Source organism: Macaca fascicularis, chromosome 16 (assembly GCF_037993035.2).
Source record: "Macaca fascicularis isolate 582-1 chromosome 16, T2T-MFA8v1.1".
Lineage (NCBI taxonomy): Eukaryota > Metazoa > Chordata > Mammalia > Primates > Cercopithecidae > Macaca > Macaca fascicularis.
In genome coordinates this window covers 84,005,365-84,030,726 of record NC_088390.1, presented here as the reverse complement: position 1 = coordinate 84,030,726, position 25,362 = coordinate 84,005,365, and the positions used below count along the sequence as shown (strand labels likewise).

Genomic DNA, 25,362 nt, shown 5'->3' with positions numbered 1-25,362 from the left:
TGGTGCCACGCACTCTGGGGCGCAGATCGGGGTACCTGCCAGGCTCAGCCACCCTGTGGTGTCTATCCTTGGGCAAACCACATCCCCGAAACTCAGGTCCCATCCTAAGCTTGGGGAAGAGCTGTTGAAATAATATTGAGTTCAGAAAGCTAAAGGCATGTTGTTAAATCAAGTTTAGCCTAAAGCTGCCTCCTGACATATTTTAAATTTGGCCTAAAGGTTTCTCTGTACGTGGTGAACTATTGATATGACAAGTGGAGGCATCAACAGACTGTGGCCTGCACTGGTGCCAGTCACTGAGTTTTGGCCAATTCAAAGGGGACTGACCATTTGAACCGTGTTCAAATAAGGCAAACACCAACCTGTAACCAACCCAGCTGTTTCTGTACCTCACTTTTGCTTTCTGTAGTCGATTTCCTCTTTCTGTCCATAAATCTTCTACCACGTGGCTGCCCTGGAGTCTCTGAGGCCACTCTGGCTCGGGAGGCTGCCTGATTCACGAATCGTTCATTGCTCAATTCAACTGCTTTAAATTTAATTCGGCTGAAGTTTATCTTTTATCAGAGTGAAAAGCTTATATATTTTTTAAACCTGTTAAGCACTGTGCAAATGTTTATCCTTGTCACTTGCTGAGGGGGTGTGGCCCGAGCACTGACAGCACCCCAGTGGTGACAGCCTTATTGTTTACTTTTACGCTTCACAACACGGCCCCTCTTCCTTCCTCACCCCCTCCAACTTCTTTCCCTCCTATGGAGGCTCCAGCTTCACAGCGGAGAAGAACAGGACCCAGGGTCTGACTGCAAGGCTGCTGCCACGTTTCTCACAGAATTAAATCCACCAGGAACTCTCTCCTTCGCAATATCTGACCTGCCCACAGTCCTTAATCCTCTTGCAGTCCCTACCAGATCAGGGGAAGGTCAAGGATGTTGTCTGAACCCTGGGAGAGAACCAGTTCAAAGACAGTAGAGGGGCCCTGGTGAGTTCCCACCCCAGCATCCACCTCCCCATGGGGCCGGTGTCCGATCTCCCTCCCTCCGGTCCCACCCGTGGGGCCAGTGTCCAATCTCCCTCCCTCCCATTCCACCTGTGAGGCCAGTGTCCGATCTCCCTCCCTCCCGTCCCACCCGTGGGGCCAGTGTCCAATCTCCCTCCCTCCCGTCCCACCCGTGGGGCCAGTGTCCGATCTCCCTCCCTCCCGTCCCACCCACGGGGCCAGTGTCCGATCTCCCTCCCTCCCGTCCCACCCATGGGGCCAGTGTCCGATCTCCCTCCCTCCCGTCCCACCCATGGGGCCAGTGTCCGATCTCCCTCCCTCCCGTCCTACCCGTGGGGCCAGTGTCCGATCTCCCTCCCTCCCGTCCCACCCGTGGGGCCAGTGTCCGATCTCCCTCCCTCCTGTCCCACCCGTGGGGCCAGTGTCCGATCTCCCTCCCTCCTGTCCCACCCGTGGGGCCAGTGTCTGATCTGCCTCCCTCCTGTCCCACCCGTGGGGCCAGTGTCTGATCTCCCTCCCTCCTGTCCCACCCGTGGGGCCAGTGTCCAATCTCCCTCCCTCCTGTCCCACCTGTGGGGCCAGTGTCTGATCTCCCTCACACTCTGACCCCACGAGCCACCTGAGGCTTGGACGACTTTTCTGTATCCCACCTTCACTCTCCCTGGTACTTCATTGAGTCTTGTGGCTTTGAATACCACATAGATGCCAACAACTCCTAAACTGCATATCCCCAGCATGTTCTTTCCTCTGAATTCCAGACTTACACATCCCACTGTGTCCTCAGCCCCTTCACTCAGACAGACGTTGAAGGAGCCTGATATACCCAAACTCTTAGCTTCCCACTACTCCACATCCCAAATCTTCCCATCTCAGTTGACAGCAGCTCCCACCCTCCAACTGTTTGGACTCGCCCTTGACTCCTCCGAGACTCTTGTACCCCTCTTCCTCCTGCCAGCACATGCTGCCAGCTCCACCTTGGAAAGTGCCCAGTGTCCAGTCGCTCCTGCCCCTGCTACCTCCGACACTCTGGGGCAGCCACCATCACCTTTCACCTCCCCCAAGTCTCTTGCACCTCCCTAGTCCCCATCCCCCCATAGACTGTTCTCCACCATCACAGCTATCATTTTAACATGCAAATCAGATGTCACTCTCCAGCCTTAACCACTTGGAGAGTAAGCCACAGTCCTCACCATGACCCAAGGCCTCATCCAGGCTTGCTGTTCACGAAGCCTGCAGCCCCCTCGGCTGCTCTGGCCTCAGCTCACCTCTCCACGGCTGGTGCTCCAGCTCCCTGCTATCTTCCTGCGGACCAGGCGGGCTCCCACCTCTTAGCCTGTGCACCTGCTATTCCTGCTGCCTGGAACACTCTTCTTCAAGATGCTGCCTGGAACCTCTTCTTGAAGATGTCCTTGAATTCAAACATATTTGAATTGCCAGCTGGAGTTGAAGAGAGAACATGCTGGAGATATGCAGTTTGGGAGTTGTCGGCATCTATGTGGTATTCAAAGCCACAAGACTCAATGAGGTCCCTTCAGGTCTGTGCTGGCAGCTCCTTGGTGAGGCTCTGCTGGAAACCCATTGGACAATGCACTCCTCCCAGCCCTGCCCCTCTGCTTTTTCTGCTTTGTTTTCTGCATGGAAACTGACACCTTCTAAGAGGCATGCCATCTCTGTGTTTTGTCGTTCTTGTTGCTTATCCCTTCCCTCTAGAATGTCAGCTCTGTGAGAGCAGGAATTAATTTTTTAAAATTCTTGTTGACTGTTATGCCTCATGCCTACAGCAGGAGGCGCTCACTAAACAAAGGTTGGATGAATACGGATGAATAATGGGTGAATACATGAATGAATGAATGAATGAATGAATGAATGAATGAATGAATGAATGAATGAATGAAAACTTGGCAAAGATGCTCAACTCTTCTTGTTATGAGAAAGGCTAAAGTGAGGAGCCTTTGTCCTGAGGGGTCCTGCAGCCTGCCCCAAGGGCTTCCCCACGGGGTGGGGATATTAGAGTGCGGAGTCTACTCCAGGTCTTTGGGGACCCATAGCTCCTTGGGTGCAAGTTCACATCTTAACCAGCCACCTCCTGACCTGACCCGGGGTCTATGCCAGCTCACACCTTCTTTGTGTGACCCGGAGCAGCTGACCAGCCTCCTGGGCAGGCACTGTCCACCTCTGCTGGTATCTCCACGGGCCCCCTCCCCATTTTTGTTCTCACTCCATAGACAGTGCCTGGGTCTCTTGCTGGGAGCATTGTTCCCAGAAAGCTAGAAGCCACGTGGCAGGAGGACTGGAAATACATAGGAATTTATGTCTCCCTTGCCTGTGACTGACAGGCTGAGTTCTACATTCTTGGTTCCTGGGTCCCTGATTGGGACATCTGTTGGGTGTGATCATCATCATCTCCAAAATTTGCCTGTGCCTGGCCTGATCCTCCCCTGCATAGCCTCCTCCTCCTGTTCTTTCTGAGTTCCTGTTCCATTGTGCAGCTTTCCAGGGAACATCTAACAAACCCCTTTCATGCAGATCCTCCTCCCAGGGTCTGCTCCTGGGGACCTCAGCCTAAGACACACTTTCTAGTGTTGTGAGAATTAAAGTTGGATTTGGCAGCACATACATGCCAGGCACTATGCTGTGTGCACCACACACTGAGCCCTCACAATGCTCCAAGGGGCATCGTTACACCTACTTAAAAGATAAGAAAACTGAGGCCCAAGGTCACACGATAAAGGGCAGCACCAGCATTTGAATATACATGTTTTCCTGACATGAAAGTCAGTGTCTTTCACCCCTCAGCATGCTCCCTTTAAATGGCAGCAGCTATGAAATGCCACTATGCTTACTGGTATATAATGTAGCAGCTAGGCAGGGCAGGTAGCTTACGCTTGTAATCCCAGCACTTTGGGAGGCTGAGGCAGGCGGATCACTTGAGGTCAGGAGTTCGAGATCAGCCTGGCCAATGTGGTGAAACCCTGTCTCTACTAAAAATACAAAAATTAGAGGGGCGTGGTGGCACCTGCCTGTAGTCCCAGCTACTCAAGGAGGCTGAGGCCCGAGAATCACTTGAACCTTGGAGTAGGATGTTGCAGCGAGCTGAGATCATGCCACTGTACTCCAGCCTGAGCAACAGAGACTCGTGTACAAATAATAACAATAATAATAATAATGTAGCAACTATAGAAGGCCATAATACTCCTTAGTATACATTGTAGCAGGTATGAAATGCCACATCCTTACTGGTATACATTGTAGCAGATATGAAACAACACATACTTACTGGGATACATTGTAGCAGGTATGAAATGCCATAATATTAGAACATAATGTAAAATGTATGGAATGCTACCATACTTACTAGTCTATACTGTTTTACATCGATGAAAATGTGTGTTTATGACTTTTCAGCCAAAATGGTTTTTAAATCTTCAACTTATTTCCCCTTTTTAGATTGAAAGAGACTTAAAATTGTGCCCCATCCCATCCCTGAAGAATTTACTACAGGGAAAGGGAAAGTCATGCTGCCATATTTTTAACTGATCGCTTGCTTGTCCCTGTTTGCTGAGATTTATTCTCCCATTAATCACTGCCCTCCCTTCGTTCATGTTAAATATAAAATTGATTAGGAAAGATCCCCATCATGGTTTAAAAAAATAATTAGCTGCTACATCATGTTGCCCACAGTGCGACAGAAAGGAGTGATTAAATTAGGAATATTAAAACCCCATTAATCTGCGCTCAACTTAAGCTCTGCTTGTTCATCTCACGGTGGTGCTTATTATTTCTGACACTGAAAGATATTTGAATTACCAGCTGCAACAAGGTCACTTGCTGAAAGATGTCAGGTCAGCCATTAGTCAAAGGCGGGAGAGGCGACCAGAAGTGGGGACTGCCCATGTGTCAAGGAGGCCCCCACTTGAAGATGCCATTGCAAAAGTGGGCAATGTCCCGCATTCTGGCAGGCTGGGCTGCAGGCACCCTTAGGGCTTTGACACACACCTCCTCTCCGTCACTTCCCACGGGTCACCTGTGAGGGTAGGGACCTCTGTGGTGTCCTGGGCAGGCATCCTTTGCCCCAGCCCCAGCAGAGCCTCCACATCTTGCTTGTGGGTTCTTAAATGCATGCACTCTTATGACAGTAATTACCTAAGAATGGCAAATGTCACCTGTTGGGATGCTTGCACGTCCCCAGCGCCATACTGAGCTCCTTTGCATCTTTTATCTCCTTCATTCCTTCAACTGCCCTGAAAAGTGGCCAGCTCTGGCCTCATTTGACAGGTGAGGGATCTAAGGCCTAGATCCAGAAATGGCCACGGTCACACAGCTGGCAACCAGCAGAAGTGGCATTCAGCCCCATCTATTGGGCTCCAAAGGGACACCCTTGGCCACTCGCAGTCCACAGGTCTTCTTCGAGAGGACATGGCCATGCAAAGGCAGAGGGATGCAGTTTCAGGAATCAGTCCTGTGTTGCATGATTTAAAAATGAATCCCAGGCCAGGCACGGTGGCTCACGCCTGTAATATCAGCACTTTGGGAGGCCAAGGTGGGCGGATCATGAGATCAAGAGATTGAGACCATCCTGCTCAACATGGTGAAACCCGGTCTCTACTAAAAATACAAAAATTAGCTGGGCATGGTGGTGCGCACCTATAGTCCCAGCTACTCAGGAGGCTGAGGCAGGAGAATCTCTTGAACCCAGGAGGCAGAGGTTGCAGTAAGCCGAGATTGCACCACTGCACTCCAGCCTGGACAACAGTGAGACTCCATCTCAAAAAACAAAACAAAACAAATGAATTCCAACAGCAATGACAAATCAACTACTACTGCAGAGTGTCGAGCTGGGCAGCAGGCGAGAATCTCCCTAGAGCCTGCCCCACACCCCCCTGCAGTCTGGTACCTGGGGAACTGGAGACAAGTCAATAACAGGGATGAAAAGTCTCTCACCCCTCATTTCTCCTTAGAGTAAGAATTTGGCTAATGTCTGCTTTCAGCCATGTCTTCATCTACTTCTTCTTCCTCTTTAACATCACTTCTGCTCTGTTACATGAACCTGAATCACACCCAAATACAGTCATGACTCTAGCCCTGGAGGGACAAGCAGGGATGGTCACTTTCCTGATGGCAGGCCCACTTGCACTGCCCGTGCTGGTGTCCCCTCCGCTGGGTCTGGGGTGGCTGCCTGAGGTCTGCATTCAGGATGTGCCCGGGGACTGGAGTAGACCAAGGAGGCATCTCCCTGGAACATCTGGAAGTGGCAACATCAAAAGGGGGTGAAGGTGAACTGACCTGTGGGGAGAATGCCAGGGTCCATGGCTCGGGATCCACCGTCAGGTCTGAGCAGGGAGTGAGCGTGCATCGTGGCGGTAGTCCCTAGGTCTCTCCCGAATAAAAGAAGCCAGGGATCGGCAGCTGCCACGTGAGGTCAAGGCTAGCTCAGGAAGGAGAGCAGGAGATGCACAAGGCCAGGGGTTCAGAGCAGGGAGGCTGTGGGGGGTGGAGGCTTTTGCACCAAGTCATGGCCACCCGGCCCCAAGTGGCAGGTCCCTCAGTCTCTGTCTGAGCCCAGACATATTCTCTGATGCAGACCGTGCTGTGCACTGTCCCTATGCTCAAGCTGAATCGAACCTCCTCTTCCTCATCTTCCTGAGTGCTCCATCCACACCTCCCTCAGGGATCTTCCTCCCCGGGGCCAGTTGTCCCTTTCCTCCCTCTCCCTTCACAAGGACAAGCTGTGTTGAGCAGGGACAGAGACCAGCTTTGCTGGGACTTTTTGCCATCTGGTCCTCTGAGCGAGCGCCCCGCCTTGACCTCCATGGTCTCTCCCCACCCCTGACCACCCACTCACAGGGCCCCATGGGCCCCACTCCTGGTACCAACTCCCTTGGCTCCCCAGGTGCCTGGCATGCACAGGAGCTTGGTTGAGGTTATGGAATGGAGTCTAAGTGGGACTGGAGACCCCCTGGTGTACCCCCCTCATGCCACTGATGAGAAATGAAACCCAGCCCCTCGTTGACTTTGCCCACCTCGAACTGTTGGCTGGTCACTGGCTGCTTAGAAGAAATTCACACTGGTTATTTCAGAGCAGAAGCATTCAGACCCCAGAGAAAGAGTTTTCTCCATAAAGGATGCCGGGACAGCCCAGCGTTGGTTCCTGTTACACAGTGTTCTCTGTCTCCATCTCATGCTTACCAGATGTGTCAGCGAGGGACAGGCCCGGGAGGAGATGTGTTTGGACTTGGGCACCCCTGCTTGCCCCAAATAACCACAGTCACGTGCTGGCCACAATGCCAGACAGTCCAAAAGTTGTGAGCCAAGCGGGCTGGCAGCCCCGGCCTCCACTGTTCCTTCTTAAATGGCAGAGAAAGAGCTTCCCCTGACCCCTGCAAGTTTTCTGCCTGTGGCAGATGTGGGGTTGTCAGTTCCCTGGTGGCGGCCCGGGTCCAGAAGCACTCAGCTGGATTACTGGAAAAACGAAGATACAAGCCTATAAAAACAGCCTGGCTCCCAGTGAATTCCTGAAGCTGGCTATTTATAGAGGCGGTTTGGAGCAGCCCAGGGCCTCCCCGCAGGCCTCCTCACAACCTCCAGGGCAGCCACACAGAGGGAGCACATGACAGATGGGACAAAATGCTTACCTGGCCCACTGTTTCACAGGCACACAGAACTTCTGTGTCTGCATGTGCCCTCCAGGCGGCTGTACCAGGCAGATTCAGACCTCAGGCTCCTGGAGAGCTGCCACTGCTCAGGCTGCGGCCAGGCTCTGCAACATTCCAGAAGGGTGAATTGAGGTCCCACCATCTTCAGCACAAATACTGGGGTTAGGGGAGGCATGGAGAACGGTCTGACAACAGACAGTTTGATTTCACACCATTAAACGTTCTGGAGAAAATGTATTTCATCATGAATTCTGGACAAGGTATATTACAATAATAACAGAGAGATCCTTTCCATCTTCCAGGCGCTTTACGAGTGGCGGGACAGCTTCTGGGTAGGGCCCTGGGAAGGGAGAGTGCTGTGGGCTCAGCACCTCCTCCATCCCTCCGCCCCCATCCTGCCCCTGGGAGCACAAGGCTCGCCCTGTGTTCTGGCCCCGGGACTGCACCGAGCTTGTCACATTGCAAGAATCATGAGCCAGCCAGAAGGAAAGGGCAGAGAGGCACCAGCGAGCCTCGAAAAACTAACCCCACCCTCCCCGCCTGTGGCCTGAAGTCACTGCGTTAGCCAGAACCTGGAGAAATAAAATCAATTTGATGTGTAGCTTGCTCTGGCTAATGATCTTTGAAGAGGATTGAGAGTCTAACGCTTCCATTTTCTCAGCAGGAAGGTGATCTGGGCAGGCAGGGGCAGCCCCAGAAGGTGAGGGCTGGGATTTGAGGGGCAGAAAGGGTTAGCGCTGTCATTTTGAGTGGTGACATGGGACGGGGTTGAGGGAAGGGCTGGTGTTGATGGAGCCTTTACTTGGACAGTCCTGTGGGCAGCGAGCAGGGAAGGAGGGGAGAGGCTGTGAACCCGCCTCCCACTGAGCAAGCCTAGCACAGGCGCCAATGCCAGCAAGGGCTTCAGGGCAGAGAAAGTTGGTGCCCAAACAGGAAGGGGTGTGAGAGAGAGTTAGGAAAGCCTGACTCTGGAAAAAACAACGGAAGGTGCCTGGGGAGGAAGGACAGTGGCTGGGAGCTGGAGAGAAAATCCAGTCTTGACTGGAGGGGACCAGGGGAGGCTTCAAGCTGCGCCCAGCTCAGCCACCTCAGACCAGCCAGCGGGGCCAGGACAGGAACCTGCACCTGGAGTGAGAGGCCCTGGACTCCAGTCCCCACTCTGCCATTTACCAGCTGTGTGGCCTCAGACCCTTCCTGATGATTTCAGGCCTCAGTCCCTGCATCTGTAGAATGGGGTGATGATGCTTCCTCCACAGGGTCCATGTGAGGAGGGAGTAAACCTGGCACATAGTAGGTGCTCAGTAAATGCTTGTGAGCCTGGACCACCCCTTTCTTGTACTCTTTATACACGGAGGATTCATGAGACAACAGTTGAGACAGGAGTCCTGCTGCCGAGGGAGGTCAGACGCCTGGCTGGCCAAACTCAGGTGTCCCCAAGGCCCTAATACCTCTCAGTTCACCTGCTTCAGGTGAGGTTGACCTCTCTGCCTTTTGGGGTTCCCCCAGAACAGAGCCTGAGACAAGGCCTTGGGTGCAGGTAGTGTAGGTGGGAGGTGACTCCAGGAAACTGGAGGGGCAGGGCAGTGAGATCTGGGTGGGGAGAAAGCCAATGCGAGGATGCCACTGGGCTGGTGATCAGTGTGGCCAATGCGAGGATGCCACTGGGCTGGTGATCAGTGTGGCCAATGCGAGGATGCCACTGGGCTGGTGATCAGTGTGGCCAATGCGAGGATGTCACTGGGTTGGTGATCAGTGTGGGCAACAGGGGCTCAGACCCACCAGGAACCCTCTGAAAAATCTGTGGGATCTGCCTCTGAGTTGTCCCTTCATGGGTGCAGACTATCCTCCCCCATTGGCAGAGGCTGTCCCGGGGGTGGAATCTCCCCAGCTTACCCTGCCCTTAGCTATGGAAAAAGCCCTGAGTCAGAAGACAGGAGGAAAGATGGGACCTACCCACACAGCCACACCTGAACTCACAGGGGTAAGGGGCTGTGGGCCCAGCAAGTATCTGCTGTACCTTCCCGCCAGCTGCCTGCATGAATATGAGCCCTCCGTTGGGCATGTTCTGTGATTGGCACCAGTCTCTCCATCAGCCTGTTAGAAAAGCACAGCTGGCTTTCAGGTGGTCTTAAGGTTGGTGAGACAAAAGTGTGAAGCTTCCACCATGTGAACACACAGGAGATCAGTGAGAGACAGAGAGACACTGGATCCTGACCATATTGTTGGAGCACCTGGATCCAGCCATACCTGAAGCTGTTCTAGCCCATGAATTTTCCTCTTCCTTATTTGAATTTGGGATTTTAGTCACTTAGAAAAGGACTCCTGATTACTACAAGTCCCTGCCATGTGCTGGCAGTTTCAAATGCACCATTTCACAGAGTCCCTCTGCAAGAGCTGGACAGAGCCAGGGCCAAAAGTCAGGCTTGGTCCAATTCAAAAGCTCATTATTATTTTTTTTCTCCCACCAGATCTGAGCTCCACTGAAAAGGCAGTTCATAAGAGAGCAAGGCAGCACCAGCCTGTGCCTAAGAGGGACGCTCCTGAAATCCTAGCCACTTCCTAAGCTGACTTCCTAAGTCACTTCCTAAGTAAGTGACTATAGGTGATTACTGCTTATTCAGTATCTCTGTTATTTTAATGAAAGACAATGCTGATTTGGAAAGGCAGGATCAGGCGCAACCTGTCCTGAGGGTTAGCCTTCCTTGCTGGTGGAGACCCAGGGCCACTGCGTCTCTGACACCACCGCAGGGGGACAACAGCCCAGATTCCAGCAGAGTTTGCTCTGGGGACCAGGCTGGTGGCGTCAGCCTCAAACGGGTACAGGCCACACCATGTTGTCAGAGATCCTTTGTGCTCTAAAAAGGGAATCCTGTCCTTGTTTGGTGGGTAGTTGGTGGGGGACACCCTGCTGGGGGAAAAAATAAAAAAGAACTTTTGCCCAGCAGGTGCAGTCCCTTAAGAAGCATAGCCTACTCTGCTCTGAGCAGTAGCAACAGAAGCGATCCCAGTGTGGGGTGAGAAACCCTACCCGGAAGCTTCCATCAGGGCCTTCCCGAAAGGCTGGCTCATCCCAGGACTGTGCACAGCCCACCATTATCTCATATCCTCTCCCACAGAAGACCATTGCCAGGATCTCCTGGCAGCCAGGGAAACACAGAACCTATGCTAACTTCATTAAAACCATGTGAAGAAGGTTTCTATATACAGGGAGGCCAAGGCGGGCGAATCACGAGGTCAAGAGATCAAAGCCAACATGGTAAAAATCTGTCTCTACTAAAAATGCAAAAATTAGTTGGGCATGGTGGCATGGGCCTGTAGTCCTAGCTCCTCAGGAGGCTGAGGCAGGAGAACCACTTGAACCTGGGAGGCGGAAGTTGCAGTGAACCGAGATTGCGCCACTGCACTCCAGCCTGGGCGACAGAGCCAGACTCTGTCTCAAAGAAAAAGAAAAGTTATATATATATGGAGAGAGAGAGAGAGACAGTTATGAGGAAAAAACACAGAATGTGGGTTGAAAAGCTCCAGGCTGTGGACCCAGCTGCGTCCTCACATTCCCTCTCAGGGCCTTGTGTTCTCATTGGTCCTGTGCAGGGGCTTCCTCTGAACAATGGGAGGGGAACCTTCAAAGCACCCCGTGCAGAATCCTCCCGGCGGCCATCCGGGCCAGCAGAGACGACTGCTGCCACAGGCCATCAGAGGCACCAGCCCCATGAGGCGCTCACCGCCCCTGCTCCTGGCTGAGTGCTGCCCCCCTGGGTCCCCACCTCTCCTGGAGGCAAAGCTCATCTTTGGTAGCATCTGCCTTCAGTCACGCCCAAGGGACTCTGTGACTCTCTCCTGTTCCCAAAATCTGCCTCAGCTCCGTCCTGCCACTGGGCAACCACATCCCCTGCAGCCCCTTCCAGGTCACAGCCTTTGATGCCAGGATGCGCCCTCAGACAAGACTCACTTGCCTCTGATCTATGCCACTGGGCTAGGTGCGTGGCAGGTCCCTGAGGTGCTGTCCATGGGCTGGAGCTGGAACTCCACCTGCAACCAGCAGACACCCCAAGCTGGAGGCCCCAGCGAGGCGGCGGCCAGGCCCTCTGTTTACTCCATCGCCAGGAGGGACCCCTAAGGTGCCCAGTTACCATCTGTAGACTGACTCAGCTCTGGAGGCTGCTTCAGGCTGGGGATCCTCATTGCAGTGCCCACCCTGGGGATAAAGCAGCCTCTGGCTGGGGAAGAGCCAGGCAGGGAAGATCCGAGAGCCATCCTGGATGGTGCGTCCTACAGAGTAGTGGCACTGCCGCCCAGAGAATCACACTCCGCAGGGAATGAGAGCAACACATTCCTATCTGGGACCAGGACTCAGCTGGCCCAGGGCACAACAAAACAGAGAGCATGGCAGGGCGGAGGGAAAGTGAGAACAGTGAGGAGCGATCATAGCTTGCGACTCTAGGGAAGTTTGCCCCCAGCAGGTACACACCCCACCTCGTCTCCAAAGCAAAAGCTATCCCAGCTCAGGTGACAATCCCTGTCAGGAAGCTTTCAGGGCTCTCTGCAAAGCCCACCATCGCCCCTAATTCTTGCTCAGAGGAGAGCGTGGCCCTGCTCTCCAAGCAGGCAGGAAAAAGTGGAATCGAGGCTAAATTCATAAAAATCATGCAGCGTTTTATTTTGCGGTTCCTACCAACTGCTCACCTGTGCCTTCGTTGCCTGTTGCCCTGAGGCCAGGTCTGACAGCTGATGGCACCTCCCAGCCCAGGGAGGAGCAGTCAGGGCAGCTCGAGATGTCAGTGGGGCAGAGCTCTTTAGAAACCTCACTTCTCCATCAAGCTCAAGCCTCAGCCAGCCACGTGATGAACGCTTTTACTGTTCCCTTTGAGAAAGGAGGACAGAAAATTTTCAAGGCTCATGCCATTTCTGTATTTCAAAAACAAAACAAAATGCACAAATCGAAACACCTGTGCCTCTGGCCTGTCTTGTAGCTGACCCAAATACTGCCGGCTTATGAGATAGCCAGGCTGAGGTCGTGAGGACCACCCCAGAGAGGGCAAGAAGGATAATAGGGCACATCCTCATCTCCACGGAGGTTCAGGCCGGTGGTTACGGCGGTGGGTCTCAGGGTAGCTGTGTCTTGGTAGGACGGCCCCTCCCTTTTCCTCTTCCATCATAGCTGCCTGCCTGCCCCTTGGGAAGCATCTGATTTGCAGGTACCTGAGTTTCCCAGCCCTGCGCTTGCCGGCGGCAGGATGGTGTGATTGTCGCACAGACGCTGCACAAGCTGCAAGCTGAGGGGTTGATGTGGTCCAGGAAGGGCAGGCCCTTGTGCAGCTTCCCCAGCTACGGAGGAAGGCGCAGGCTGCGGAAGGCACCACTGTTCCCGCAGGGAATGTGTCTCACTGGAGAAGACGAGGTGGCAGGGGAACAGTCACCACCTTCACACAGAGACAGAGCCTTGGCAGGGCCGCCCAGGGGAGCCACGTTGGAATCAAATGTCCTGACAGCCTAGAGAGCCAGACGTGGTGTGCTGGGCTGTGCATTTCAGGAGAAAGTTAGTACAGCCCAACAGAGAGATGACAGACAGGGGGCTCTGCTGGCAACGCGACCTCCTCTCCCACCAGGGCACCTGGCGAAACCTTGACCCAGTGGGATGAGAGAAGTCGTTTCTGAGTTCGTCCTGGAGCAGCCAGGGTAGCCCTGTTTGCTGGTCCCCTTCTGGGGGCCACACTGCCTGGGTTCGCTTTGGCCTGAAATGAAATGACCAAGTCTTGGTGCACTGGGGCATGGATGGGAAGGACGCTCAATCTTGTCGTCTCGAACTGCTCAAAGTGCAGACTTTTGGTGTCTGTATCAATGATAATTCTGCAACTGGGCTCTCGCTTTGCCTAACGGCCCACTGCACAGCCCTGTGCGATGCTAGGAGGTAACAGGCTGGCCCCTCATGGGGCACACCAAGCACAGAACCACCTCCTGCTGCCCAAGAACCCAGCTGCTCTCCTTTTCGTGCACACTCTCCTGGCATCAGCCCTGACCCACAGACAAGCAGTTTCTACAGATGCCCTGGATTTGGGTGGTACAAGAACAATCCCCTTTTGCCTTCCACTAGTGCCTCCCCACCTTGCAAGAGGTGAGTGCTCCACAGGCATCCCTGCGTCTCGCCCTCCAGCTGTTCCCACCCCATCCACCAAGCACAGACTCTGCTTCCTTCCCAGCCTTGAGCCAGGGTTTCATCCCCTCCTTCCCTGCTCAGTCCCTTTGCTGCCCTCTCTCCAGAATAACTGGCTCGCTCAGGAAAGTGTTTCTGGCAGATGAGGGCTTCTTAGTTACTGTAGCTGAGGTCGGAGTTCGGCTGCTGTTGCAAAGGGCCTGCAATTTCCTTTCATGCGGGGCAAGAAGGTGGTGCTCTCTGCAAAACTAATTCAAACCAAACACAAGCAAGGCCTGTTTTATTATCTCCCTTAAAAAGTGGAGCGAACAGGCCAGGCGCAGTGGCTCATGCCTGTAATCCCTGCACCTTGGGAAGCCGAGGCGGGCGGATCACCAGAGATCGGGAGTTCAAGACCAGCCTGGCCAACATGGTGAAGCCCTGTCTTTACTAAAAATACAAAAATTACCCAGACATGGTGGCACATGCCTGTAATCTCAGCTACTTGGAAGGCTGAGGCAGGAGAATCGCTCGAACCCAGGAGGCAGAGGTTGCAGTGAGCCAAGATTACACAACTGCACTCCAACCTGGGCAACAAGAGTGAGGCTCAGTCTCAAAAAAAAAAAAAAAAAAAAAGTGGAGCAAGCATACCACACAGATGTAAACACCGCATAACCAGGATTGATCTCTTCTCACTTTTGCCATGTGGAACTAGGCAGAAGAGCAAAATGAGAGATATGTGGAGGTAACTGCATTAGCCATGCGCTATAGAAAAAATCACAAGAATATCGCTCTAAGTTTCAGAACAGGCAGTGAGGTAGCCACAGCCAAAAGTGTACAGAGAAAGGAGGGCTCTGGACTCACTGAGTGTGCAGCCCAGGGACCGGCAGAGCCCCAGGGAGGTGAGTATGTGTAAGCAGGAGTGGCTGGAAGTGAGGTGTCGTGGTAAGACCACTGAAACAGGATCTGGCCTGCCGCGAACTGGCTGTGTGGCTTGGTTAAACCACTTACCTTCTCTGAGCACCTCATTTCCTCTGTCCAATAAGAGAGCTGGACTCAACCTCCTGTTTCCTTTCCAGCTCTAATGTCTTTGATACTATGACTCGGAATTATGAAAATGAAGATACTGAGAGAGAACACAGTAACCCCCTAGTTAATGCTTTAAATCTTGCTCTGTGTGTGATCTCTTAATTTGAATAATTAGGAATATCTGTGCTTTGCTCAAAGTCTGCACTTTGAACCGTTGGAGCTGAGGAGATTGAGCACCCTGACCGACCGTCCATGCCCCAATGCAAAGAATTGGTCATTTCATTGCAGGCCAAAGTGAACCTAGGCACAGCGTGGACCCCAGGAGGGGATCTGTAAACAGGGCCACCCCAGCTATTCCAGAATGAACCCAGAATCAGCTCTTCTCGCCCCTCTGGGCTGAAGTTTTGTCAGGTGCCTGGTGGGAGCCACCTTGCTTGTTATTAATATTTGTAACTTGGGCTGTATTAATTTTTTCCTGAAATAAACACGCCGGCACTCACATGTGTGGGAGTATATGGTCATGATAAAGAGCTCAACTTTTAAATAACCTGGTCTTTGTTTGCAATCTCTGGTCTAGTACTTCCCTTTCTAGGAGTCTACCTGAAAAAAGCGTCAGACATTCAAAGGTTAGTGTACAAAGATGTGTCATTTACCCTTAGTAGTTAAGGGGAAAAAAAAAAAGGCAAAAACAAAAAATGGAATTAAAATAAATTATGGTATAGCCCTGAACATGTTTTCATTTGAAAACATTGGAAAGTATTCATAGTGTGAACATACACACATACACATACACACCCACATACACGACACGTATTGCTAATATCCGCCGTGTTCTTTTCCTCTTGGAGACTGGATTCAGGTTCAGAATCCTTCTTAACACTGTGAGCAACCACTACCAGTCCATTGCGGTTGGCATTCAGATGAAACCTATGAGCCACCTCAGTGTGGGGACCCTTGAGTGACAAGCACAACAGTCACGTTCAGGACAGAAGAGGAAGCCAAGTGGACTCTCAGTAGCCCAGAGGCCCGGCAGAATCAGGTTCCTGAGGCTGTGATCCTTTCTCTCAGACCAAAGACCAGAATGGAGGCGGAGGGCCCAAAGGGGTTTGAGATATTCCAGTTTGGGAGGCTAAGATGGCACCAAGCATCGGGCAGCGGGCTAGGATCACAGAAGGTCAAGTGAAGGTGAGTGCCAGGTCACAACAGAGTCGTTTCCTAGGAGGAGGCTATCAGAAATTCGGTTCCTACTGCTTCACTTGGAATGATCAGAGCAGAAAAATGCTTTTGAGACAAACTCACAAGGTTCTAGGATTGCTTTCTTTCCCCAGATGGCGGGGTGACGGGAGTGCAGTGGGAGACGTAACCCCTTGGGAATGCAGGCTCCCAAGACTGAATGGGTAATGTGTAGTTTTTCTTAGTTGTTGGAGAATTGATAGACGTTTAGAGGAAACTCTTTCAAAAGAAATTTGCCTTAGATCTTCAGTCACCACGGGACCACTGAGATAACCAAGGTGGTACCTGAGGGTTTCTGGGTTGGCAGACAGAGGAGCCAATGGTACGTCTTGACATCCCAAGGGAAAGACCAGGAAGCGTGACTTGTCTCGTCTCTCCTTGTGGAGGGTGGATGCTCTCCGGGCAGGGAGATTAAGAGGCTGAGCCATGGAAATTCCTGGGCCACCCATCGGGCGGACAGAGGTAATCATGCTGCCAGGGGACACTTGGGCCCCTCACCTGCCCCTGACATGAAGGCCTGACTGCTCTCAGAGGCCATCTGTCTCCCCCTCCAACACCCTCCACCACCCTTGGGAGACTGTTTGCTCCAAGGACTACATTTCCTAGATTAGGTCCTTTATTAACCCTCGGCTGGCCGGGGGAAAATGGGCAGAGACAAGGGTCTTCTTGGCATCTTCATTTCTTCTCCCCCGCCCAACTCCATAAATCCATTCCAAGTTGATGATATTTGCAGAGTATATTTTCGTGGGTCTCCATAATCCCTTCAGAATATTAAGGCTGCATTACTTTATCTTTGGTTACATTAACTTCAATTTTCCTTATGAGTAAGTATTTGGCTAAAAATTAATATAGTGAAGTTGAAAAGAATCTTATGATAGGAAAAAGACTAATTTCATCTCTGGCTGCTCAGATCCCGGAGTACACTGGGGTTAATGTAATTAACTTACAATTTGAGCCCGGGTTGTGTACATACACTGAATCTCCCCGCTGGAAACGAGATTAGATTTTATTACTCTATATATCCTGGTTATCTTCACCGCGCCTCCAATATTACTTCCCACAATGACTTCAAGGCTCTGTGCTGCAATGAAAATGCAGAACCATCTGGTACTGAGCCCATGCAGTTTATTTAAGGATTTAATTAAATGCTCTAAATGGAGAGCTTCTCTGAATTAACATTTTAAATGTGACTTATTGCAGGTTTAATATTGTCTTAATGCCAACCTGGGAAACTCCATCGCCAAGTTGTTGATGTTCAAATTGAATTGATTTGGGTGGCTCCAGGGGGACCCATTAATTAATCTAAACAACTAATGGGGATTGGTTCTGACTTTTGATGAAGATTATTTACTGAGACAATTTGCAATGAATAAAGAGTCACAGTAGGCAAATGCTTAATTGAATTCAAAAAAGTCTCATTGTGTTTAATATCAGGGATGCATCGTGTGAGTAAGCTTTGAAATACCATGAAAGGGGCGATTGCTTCAATCTTCTTAGCTGTGCACTAATAACAAAGCAAATGGGTAATTACATTTTCCTGGGTAATTTGCTGCTTGCAAAAGGACAACAGGTCTGGCTGGCTAATCGCTTCCTTGGAAAGAAATTTCTAAAAGCACAAACTTTGCCCTTGGATGGCTTGTGGGCCTACTGGCTGCCCAAAGGCAAGAGGGTCACAGGTCCCGGTCACAGGAAACCCCTGCCACCTTCTGCTCCCTACCCACTCCCCACCCATCAAGAACTTGCCCGCCTGAGAAAGCCCTTCTCCCACCCCCACCCCTCTCCCCAGCCCGCACCCCACCTCCAACTCCCTGTTGCTTTGATTCCAGCTGAATGAAGTGAGGAAGAGTGTGCATGTTCGTCCATCCTTTGGTTTTCACCTTCTGGGTCAATGCATGTCAGACCTTCACTTCCAGGAAAATGGAAGGTCTAGAGTAAACACCTCTTTACAGAATGAAAGCAGCCTAGGCAGGGACTGGAGCCCTCCCCCTCTGCCCTTTCCAGCCCCACTCCTGCCCCACATCCTGGCCTCCACAACTGGTACTGCCTCCATCCTGTCCCTCCTTCAAGGTCCAAGACAGCCCCCAGCAGCCTGCAGCAGCCTGCAGCATCCCCAGATCACCACGGCTCCCTGTGCCCCCTCCCCTGATGATCAGGGGGCTTTACCTGGCTTCTTAAAGTGTGGCTCAGGATCAGCAGCATGAACATCACCTGGGCAAACTGGACATGCAGGCTCTCGAGCCACACCCCAACCCAGTGAATCAGAATCTGCATTTTGACAAGAATCCCAGGTGACCCGTGTGCATGTCAACTTTAGATGCACCAATCCAGGGCACTTTTTCCACGGCAGTTATCGAAGGAGCTTTCTTTCTCTCCCCACTCACTCGCATGCAAACTCCTCCAGAGCAGCACTCAGGGCTTCGCTTCCCTCATACCTACAGCAGCACTTGCGGCTGGAAAAAGCTAATTAAAAGGGCTGAAGTGACTTAATGATTTCTCTCCAATCCTCTCCTCTACCTGCCTTGGTAGGGGTCTTGGGAGTTGACGATATTGCACTGACTGAGTACGACAGAAGCCTAACCTCGACAAGGGCAGGATGCACCTGCTTCCTATGGGGAGCCTCTCAGAGCCCAGGGCCTGGGGAATGCTCAGTAAATATGTATGGAATTGACTGAGCCAGTCATTACGGTGGGCTGGTCCTTCACATACACATCTGGATGCGTGAAAACAGTTCCTGTAGACATAGCTCTAAATAGTGACTGTCCTCCCGAGAGAGGACTTAGAGCCTCTGGAAATGTCCCTCAACTCTATGTCCTACCACTCAGAGCTCCCAAATGCAGATTTGTTCATGTTTTCATGGGAAGTACATCTAGGATCTGATTTTGTAAAGCCTAACCTAATGTGATATTTACCAGACAAATTAATGATGAAAAGGCGATCCATGTGGCAGAAGATTTTATATTGGCTTATAAAAAGAAGGTTATAAAATGGCTCGTCCCACAGAGGAAGCTCCCTAGTGCACTTACATTTTGTTTCAGGCCACTAGTGACTTAACTAAGAGTTGAAGAGGTATGGAGTAATAAAAACAAAACTAAATTTTTAAAAAGCCCCGCTGGCCATGGCAAAGTAAACAAACAGCAGAGCAAAAAGACCACAGAGGGAGGGAAGGTGGGACCCTGCACTCCAGATGTCTGGCACCTCCTCCCTGAGCAGGCTGGGTCCATCTTCACGTAGCAAGCACAATGGGGCAGCAACTGATACTTGCAAACCCTACATCTGGCAAGAGATTAATACACAAAGTATATAAGGACCTAGACTATTCAATAGTAAGAAAACTAATAACCCAGTTAAAAAATGTGCAAAGCACCTGAGTAGACATTTCTCCAAAGAAGATGTACAAATGGTCAACAGGTATATGAAGAAATGCTCAACATCAGGAATAATCAGGGAAATGCAAATTAAAATTACAATAAGACGTCACCTCACACTTGTTAGAATCACTATTATGAAGAAGACAAAAGATAACAGGAGTTGTTGAGGATGTGGAAGAAGGGAACCCTTGCACACTGTTGATGGGAATGTAAATTAGTATAGCCATTTTGGAAAACAGTAGGAGGTTCCTCAAAAAATTAAAAATAGAACTCCATATGATCCAGCAATCCCACTACTGGGTACATATCCAAAGGAAATAAACTCAGTATGTTGAAGAGATATTTGCACTCCCATGTTTATTATAGCACTATTCACAGTAGCCAAAATATGGAATCAACTTGTGTCCATCAATGGATGAATTTTTTTAAATGTGGTATATATACACAATGGAATATTATTAAGCCTGTTGTATTCTTGAAAATTGCCAAGAGAGTACTTTTTAAGTCTTCTCACCAAAAAAATAAGTATATGAGTAACGCATATGTTAAGTAGCTCAAGTTAGACATTCCTTAATGTATATATACTTAAGAACATGTTGTACAGGATAAATATATATACTTTTCATTGTCAATTGAAAAATAAATTTTAAAAGGCAATCTATGGGGCTGGGAGCAGTGGCTCACATCTATAATCCCAGCACTTTGGGAGGTCAAAGTGGGTGGATCACCTGAAGTCAGGAGTTCGAGACCAGCCTGGCCAGCATGGTGAAACCCTGTCTCTACTAAAAATACAAAAACATTAGCTGGGCGTGGTGGTGTGCACCTGTAATCCCAGCTACTCAGGAGGCTGAGTTAGGAGAATTGCTTGAACCCAGGAGGCGAAAGTTGCAGTGAGCCAAGATCGCACCACTGCACTCCAGCCTGGGTGACAGAGTGAGACTCCATCTCAAAAAACAAATAAATAAAAAATAAAAGGGGTGAGGTGGCAAGCGCCTGTGGTCCCAGCTACTTGGGAGGCTGAGGCAGGAGAATGGCGTAAACCCAGGAGGCGGAGGTTACAGTGAGCTGAGATCCGGCCACTGCACTCCAGCCTGGGCGACAGAGCGAGACTCCATCTCAAAAAAATAAATAAATAAAAGGCAACCTATGGAATGGGAGAAGATCTTATTTTTTGAGGTCAAGAGATTGAGACCATCCTGCCCAACATGGTGAAACCCTGTCTCTACTAAAAATACAAAAATTAGCTGGGCATGGTGGTGTGAACCTATAGTTCCAGCTACTCAGGAGGCTGAAGCAGGAGAATCGTCTGAACCCGGGAGGTGGAGATTGCAGTGAGCCAAGATCACACCTGGCCAACAGAGTGAGACTCCATCTCAAAAAAAAAGAAAAGCATTTTTCACAATAACCAAGATGTAGAAGTAACCTGACTGCCCATTTACTGATGAATGGATAAATAAAATATGGCAAATACAATGGAATACCATTCATCCTTTAAAAAGAAGGAAGTCCTGCCATATGTAACAACATGCATGAATCTGGAGGACATAATGGTAAGTAAAATAAGCCAGACACAAAGGAAAAGCAATGCATGATTCCACTCATATGAGGTATCTAATAGTCAGACTCATATAAGCAGAGAGTAGAATGGTTAGTTGCCCATAACTGGGGAGAGGAAAGGGCGGAACAGCTGTTCATTGTGTATAAAGTTTCAGTTGCACCAGATGAAAAGTTCTAGAGGTCTTCTGTACACCATTGTGCTTATACTTATCAATAATATACTACACACTTAAAAATGTGGTAAGAGGGTGCTATGGTCTGAATGTTTGTGTCTCCCTAAAATTCATATGTTGAAATTTAATCCCCAGGTGATAGTTTTAAGAGGTAGGGCCTTTGGGAGATGATTAGATTGTGAGGGATCTGCCATCATGGATGGGATTAGGGGCTCTTATAAAAGATCCCTGAGGCCAAGATACAACAACAAAGAAATTATGATATCCCCAATGAACATAGACACGAAAATCCTCGACAAAATACCAGCAAACTGGATCCAGCAGCACATCAAAAAGATAATCCACCAAGTTCAAATGGGCTTGATTCCAGGGATGCAAGGATGGTTCAATATATGCAAATCAATAAATGTGATTCACCACATAAACAGAATTTAAAACAAAAACCACATGATCATCTCAATAGATGTAGAAAAAAGCATTCAATAAAATCCAACACCCCTTCATGATAAAAGCCCTCAAAAAAATTAGGCATCAAAGGTACATACCTCAAAACAATAAGAGTCATTTATGACAAACCCACGGCCAATATCACACTGAATAGGCAAAGGTTGGAAGTATTCCCCCTAAGAACTGAAACATGACAAGGATGTCCACTCTCACCAATACTATTCAACATAGTACTGGAAGTCCTAGCCAGAGCAATCAGGCAAGAGAAAGAAATAAAAGGCATCCAAATTGGAAAAGAGGGTGTCAAATTATCTTTCTTCACTGATGATATAATTCTATAACTAGAAAACATAAAGATTCCACCAAAATACTCCTAAACTTAATAAATAACCAGTAAAGTTTCAGGATACAAAACCAATATACCAAAATCAGTAGCATTTCTATACCCCAATAATGTTCAAATTGAGAAACAAATAAAGAATGTAGTTCCATTTGTAATAGTCACACACACACAAATACCTAGGAATACATCTAATCAAGTAGGTGAAAAATGTCTACAAGGAGGACTACCAAACACTGCTGAAATAAATTATAGATGACACAAAAAAATGGAAAAACATTCCATGCTCACGGATTGGAAGAACTAATATCATCAAAATATCCATACTGCCCAAAGCAAGCTATAGATTCAATGCAATTCTTATCAAATTACCAATGTCATTCTTCACAGAATTAGAAAAAACTATTCTAAAATTCATACGGAACCAAAAAACAGCCCAAATAGCCAAAGCAATCCTAAGCAAAAGGAACAAAGGAGGAGGCTCACATTACCTGACTTCAAACTACACTACAAGGCTGCAATAACCAAAACAGTATGGTGCTGGTATAAAAATAGACATATAGACTAATGGAACAGAATAGAGAACCAAGAAATAAAGCTGCATAATTACAACCAACTGATCTTTGACAAAGTCAACAAAAATAAATAATGGGGAAAGGACATCCTATTCAATAAACGGTATTGGGAAAACTGGCCAGCCATATGCAGAAGAATGAAACTTGACCCCCACCTCTCACCATATGCAAAAATGAACTCAAGACGGATTAAAGACTTAAACATAAGATCTCGACCTATAAAAATCCTAGAAGAAAACCTAGGAAATACTTTTCTGGACATTGGCCTAGGCAAAGAATTTATGACTAAATCTTTAACAGCAAACACAATAAAACCAAAAATTGACAATTGGGACCTAATTAAACTAAGGAGCTTCTGTACAGTGATATAAATTATCAACAGAATAAACAGACAACTTACAGAATGGGAGAGAAATTTGCAAAATATGCATCTGACAAAGGATTCATGTCCATAATCTATAAGAAGCTTAAGCAAATCAAGAAGAAGAAAAGAAACAACTCCATTAAAAAGTAGGCGAAGGACACACAAAGACACTGCTCAAAAGAAAACATATAAGAGGGGCCGGGCGCGGTGGCTCAAGCCTGTAATCCCAGCACTTTGGGAGGCCGAGACGGGCGGATCACGAGGTCAGGAGATCGAGACCATCCTGGCTAACATGGTGAAACCCCGTCTCTACTAAAAAATACAAAAAACTAGCCAGGCGAGGTGGCGGGTGCCTGTAGTCCCAGCTACTCGGGAGGCTGAGGCAGGAGAATGGTCTAAACCCGGGAGGCGGAGCTTGCAGTGAGCTGAGATCCGGCCACTGCACCCCAGCCTGGGCGACAGAGCAAGACTCTGTCTCAAAAAAAAAAAAGAAAAAGAAAAAAGAAAACATATAAGAGGTCAACAACATATTTTTTTAAATGTTCAACATCACTAATCATCAGAGAAATGCAAACCAAAACCACAATGAGATACCATCTCACACCAGTCAGAATGGGTATCATTAAAAGGTCAAAAAATAACAAATGTTGGCAAGGTTGCAGCAAAAAGGAAATGCTTATACACAGTTGATGGGATTGTAAATTAGTTCAGCCCTTGTGGAAAGCAGGTTGGAGATTTCTCAAAGAACTAAAAGTAGAATTATTATTCAACCCAGCAATCCCATTACTGGGTATATACCCAAAGGAAGATAAATCATTCTACCAAAATGACACCTGCACTGACACATTTTTCCCAGCACTATTCACAACAGCAAAGACATAGAATCAACCAAGGTGCCCATCAATGGGGGATTAGATAAAGAAATGTGGTACATATACACCATGGAATAGTATGCAGCCATGAAAAAGAATGAAATTACGTCCTTTACAGCAACATGGACACAGCTGGAGGTCACTATCCTAAGTGAATTAATGCAGACACAGAAAACCAAATGCCACATGTTCTCACTTATAAACAGGAGTTAAACAATGAGTAAAAGTGGACATAATTATGGAAGTAATAGACACTGGGGATTCTAAAAGGAGGTGGGGTAAGGACTGAAAAACTATCTATTGTGTACAACATTAACTATTTGGGTGACAGTTTCAGCTGAAGCTCAAACCTCAGCATGATGCAATATATCCATGCAACAAACCTGCACATGTACCCCCAAATCTAAAATAAATTTTTAAAAATTTAAAAATAATAAAAGAGGATGGCACAGTGGCTCACACCTGTAATCCCAGCACTTTGGGAGGCCGAGGTGGGTGGATCACCTGAGGTCAGGAGTTTGAGACCAGCCTGACCAATATGGTGAAGCCCCATCTCTATTAAAAATACAAAAATTAGCCAGGCATGGTGGCAAGTGCCTGTAGTCCCAACTACTCCGGAGGCTGAGACAGGAGAATTGCTTGAATCCAGGAGGCAGAGGTTGCAGTGAGCTGAGATTGTGCCACTGCACTCCAGCATGGGCGACAGAGCGAGACTCCATCTCAAATAAATAAATAAATAAATAAATAATAAAAGAGTACCAAGGGAGCTTGTTCACTCCTGTTACATGAATACACAGAAGTTGACATCCATGAGGAGCAAGCCCTCACCAGACACAGAATCTGATGGCAACTTGATCTTGGACTTTCCAGCTTCCAGAGCTGTAAGCAAGAAATTTCTGTTGCTTATAAATTGCCCAGTCTGAGGCATTTTGTTATAGCAGCCTGAGTAGACTAAGACAGAGGTTTAAGACATTGTACAATGTTAATTTCTTAGTTTTAATAAAGGTGCCACGGTTATTGTAAGATGTTGACATTAGGAGAAGCTGGGGGAAGGGTATGGGCCGACTTCTCCGTTCTGGCACTATTGCCATGTTGGGCTAGATTGTTCATTGTTGTGGCGCCATCCTGTGTGTCACAGGATGTTCAGCAGCTTCCCTGTCCTCTACCACCCACTAGATACCAGGAAGAACTGCACCCCATCTCAGGATGGGACAACCAAGAGTGTCTCCTGACATTGCCAAATTGATGTTGCTCCTAGTTGAGAATCAGGAACTCTCTGCATCATCTTTGCATTATAGATAAATCTAAAATTGTTTCAAAATAGAAAGTTTATACCAAAAAAGACCAACTGAAGTTAAAGCATCTCAGAAACAATGATGTCTTACAAGTCGACAGGGGAATCATTCCAATGATCAGCATTTTATTGACACACGAGTTCCAAATATTACCGCTCCTGGACTCCCACTCACCCTGCCCTGCCTGCTGGGGCACTTGCGCTTGTTCGTGTCTGAATACCCCAACCCCCACCAGGCGGAATTGTCCGTCCTCTTCTGCCTGTTCTGCTTCAGTTACCTAAGGTGCGAAACGGATTTCTTTTTTTTTTTTTGGGACGGAGTCTCGCTGTGTC

General features: G+C 49.0%; 2 long non-coding RNA genes across 3 annotated transcripts in view; one reads left to right on the top strand and one right to left on the bottom strand.

Annotated features, from left to right (window-relative positions):
- The window catches only part of LOC102144116 (uncharacterized), a 108,657-nt gene that overhangs the window by 6,167 nt on the left and 77,128 nt on the right, over positions 1–25,362 (bottom strand). For both annotated transcript variants that reach the window (XR_012426218.1, XR_012426217.1), the window contains 4 exons: positions 12,331–12,508; positions 7,627–7,751; positions 6,278–7,453; positions 2,260–2,402 (listed from right to left, as the gene is read on the bottom strand). This is a non-coding gene — a long non-coding RNA (uncharacterized lncRNA). The remainder of the gene's footprint in view (positions 1–2,259; positions 2,403–6,277; positions 7,454–7,626; positions 7,752–12,330; positions 12,509–25,362) is intronic.
- Positions 916–8,248, top strand: LOC135967781 (uncharacterized). The gene is made up of 2 exons (XR_010582039.1): positions 916–976; positions 7,950–8,248. It is a non-coding gene; the product is annotated as an uncharacterized lncRNA (long non-coding RNA).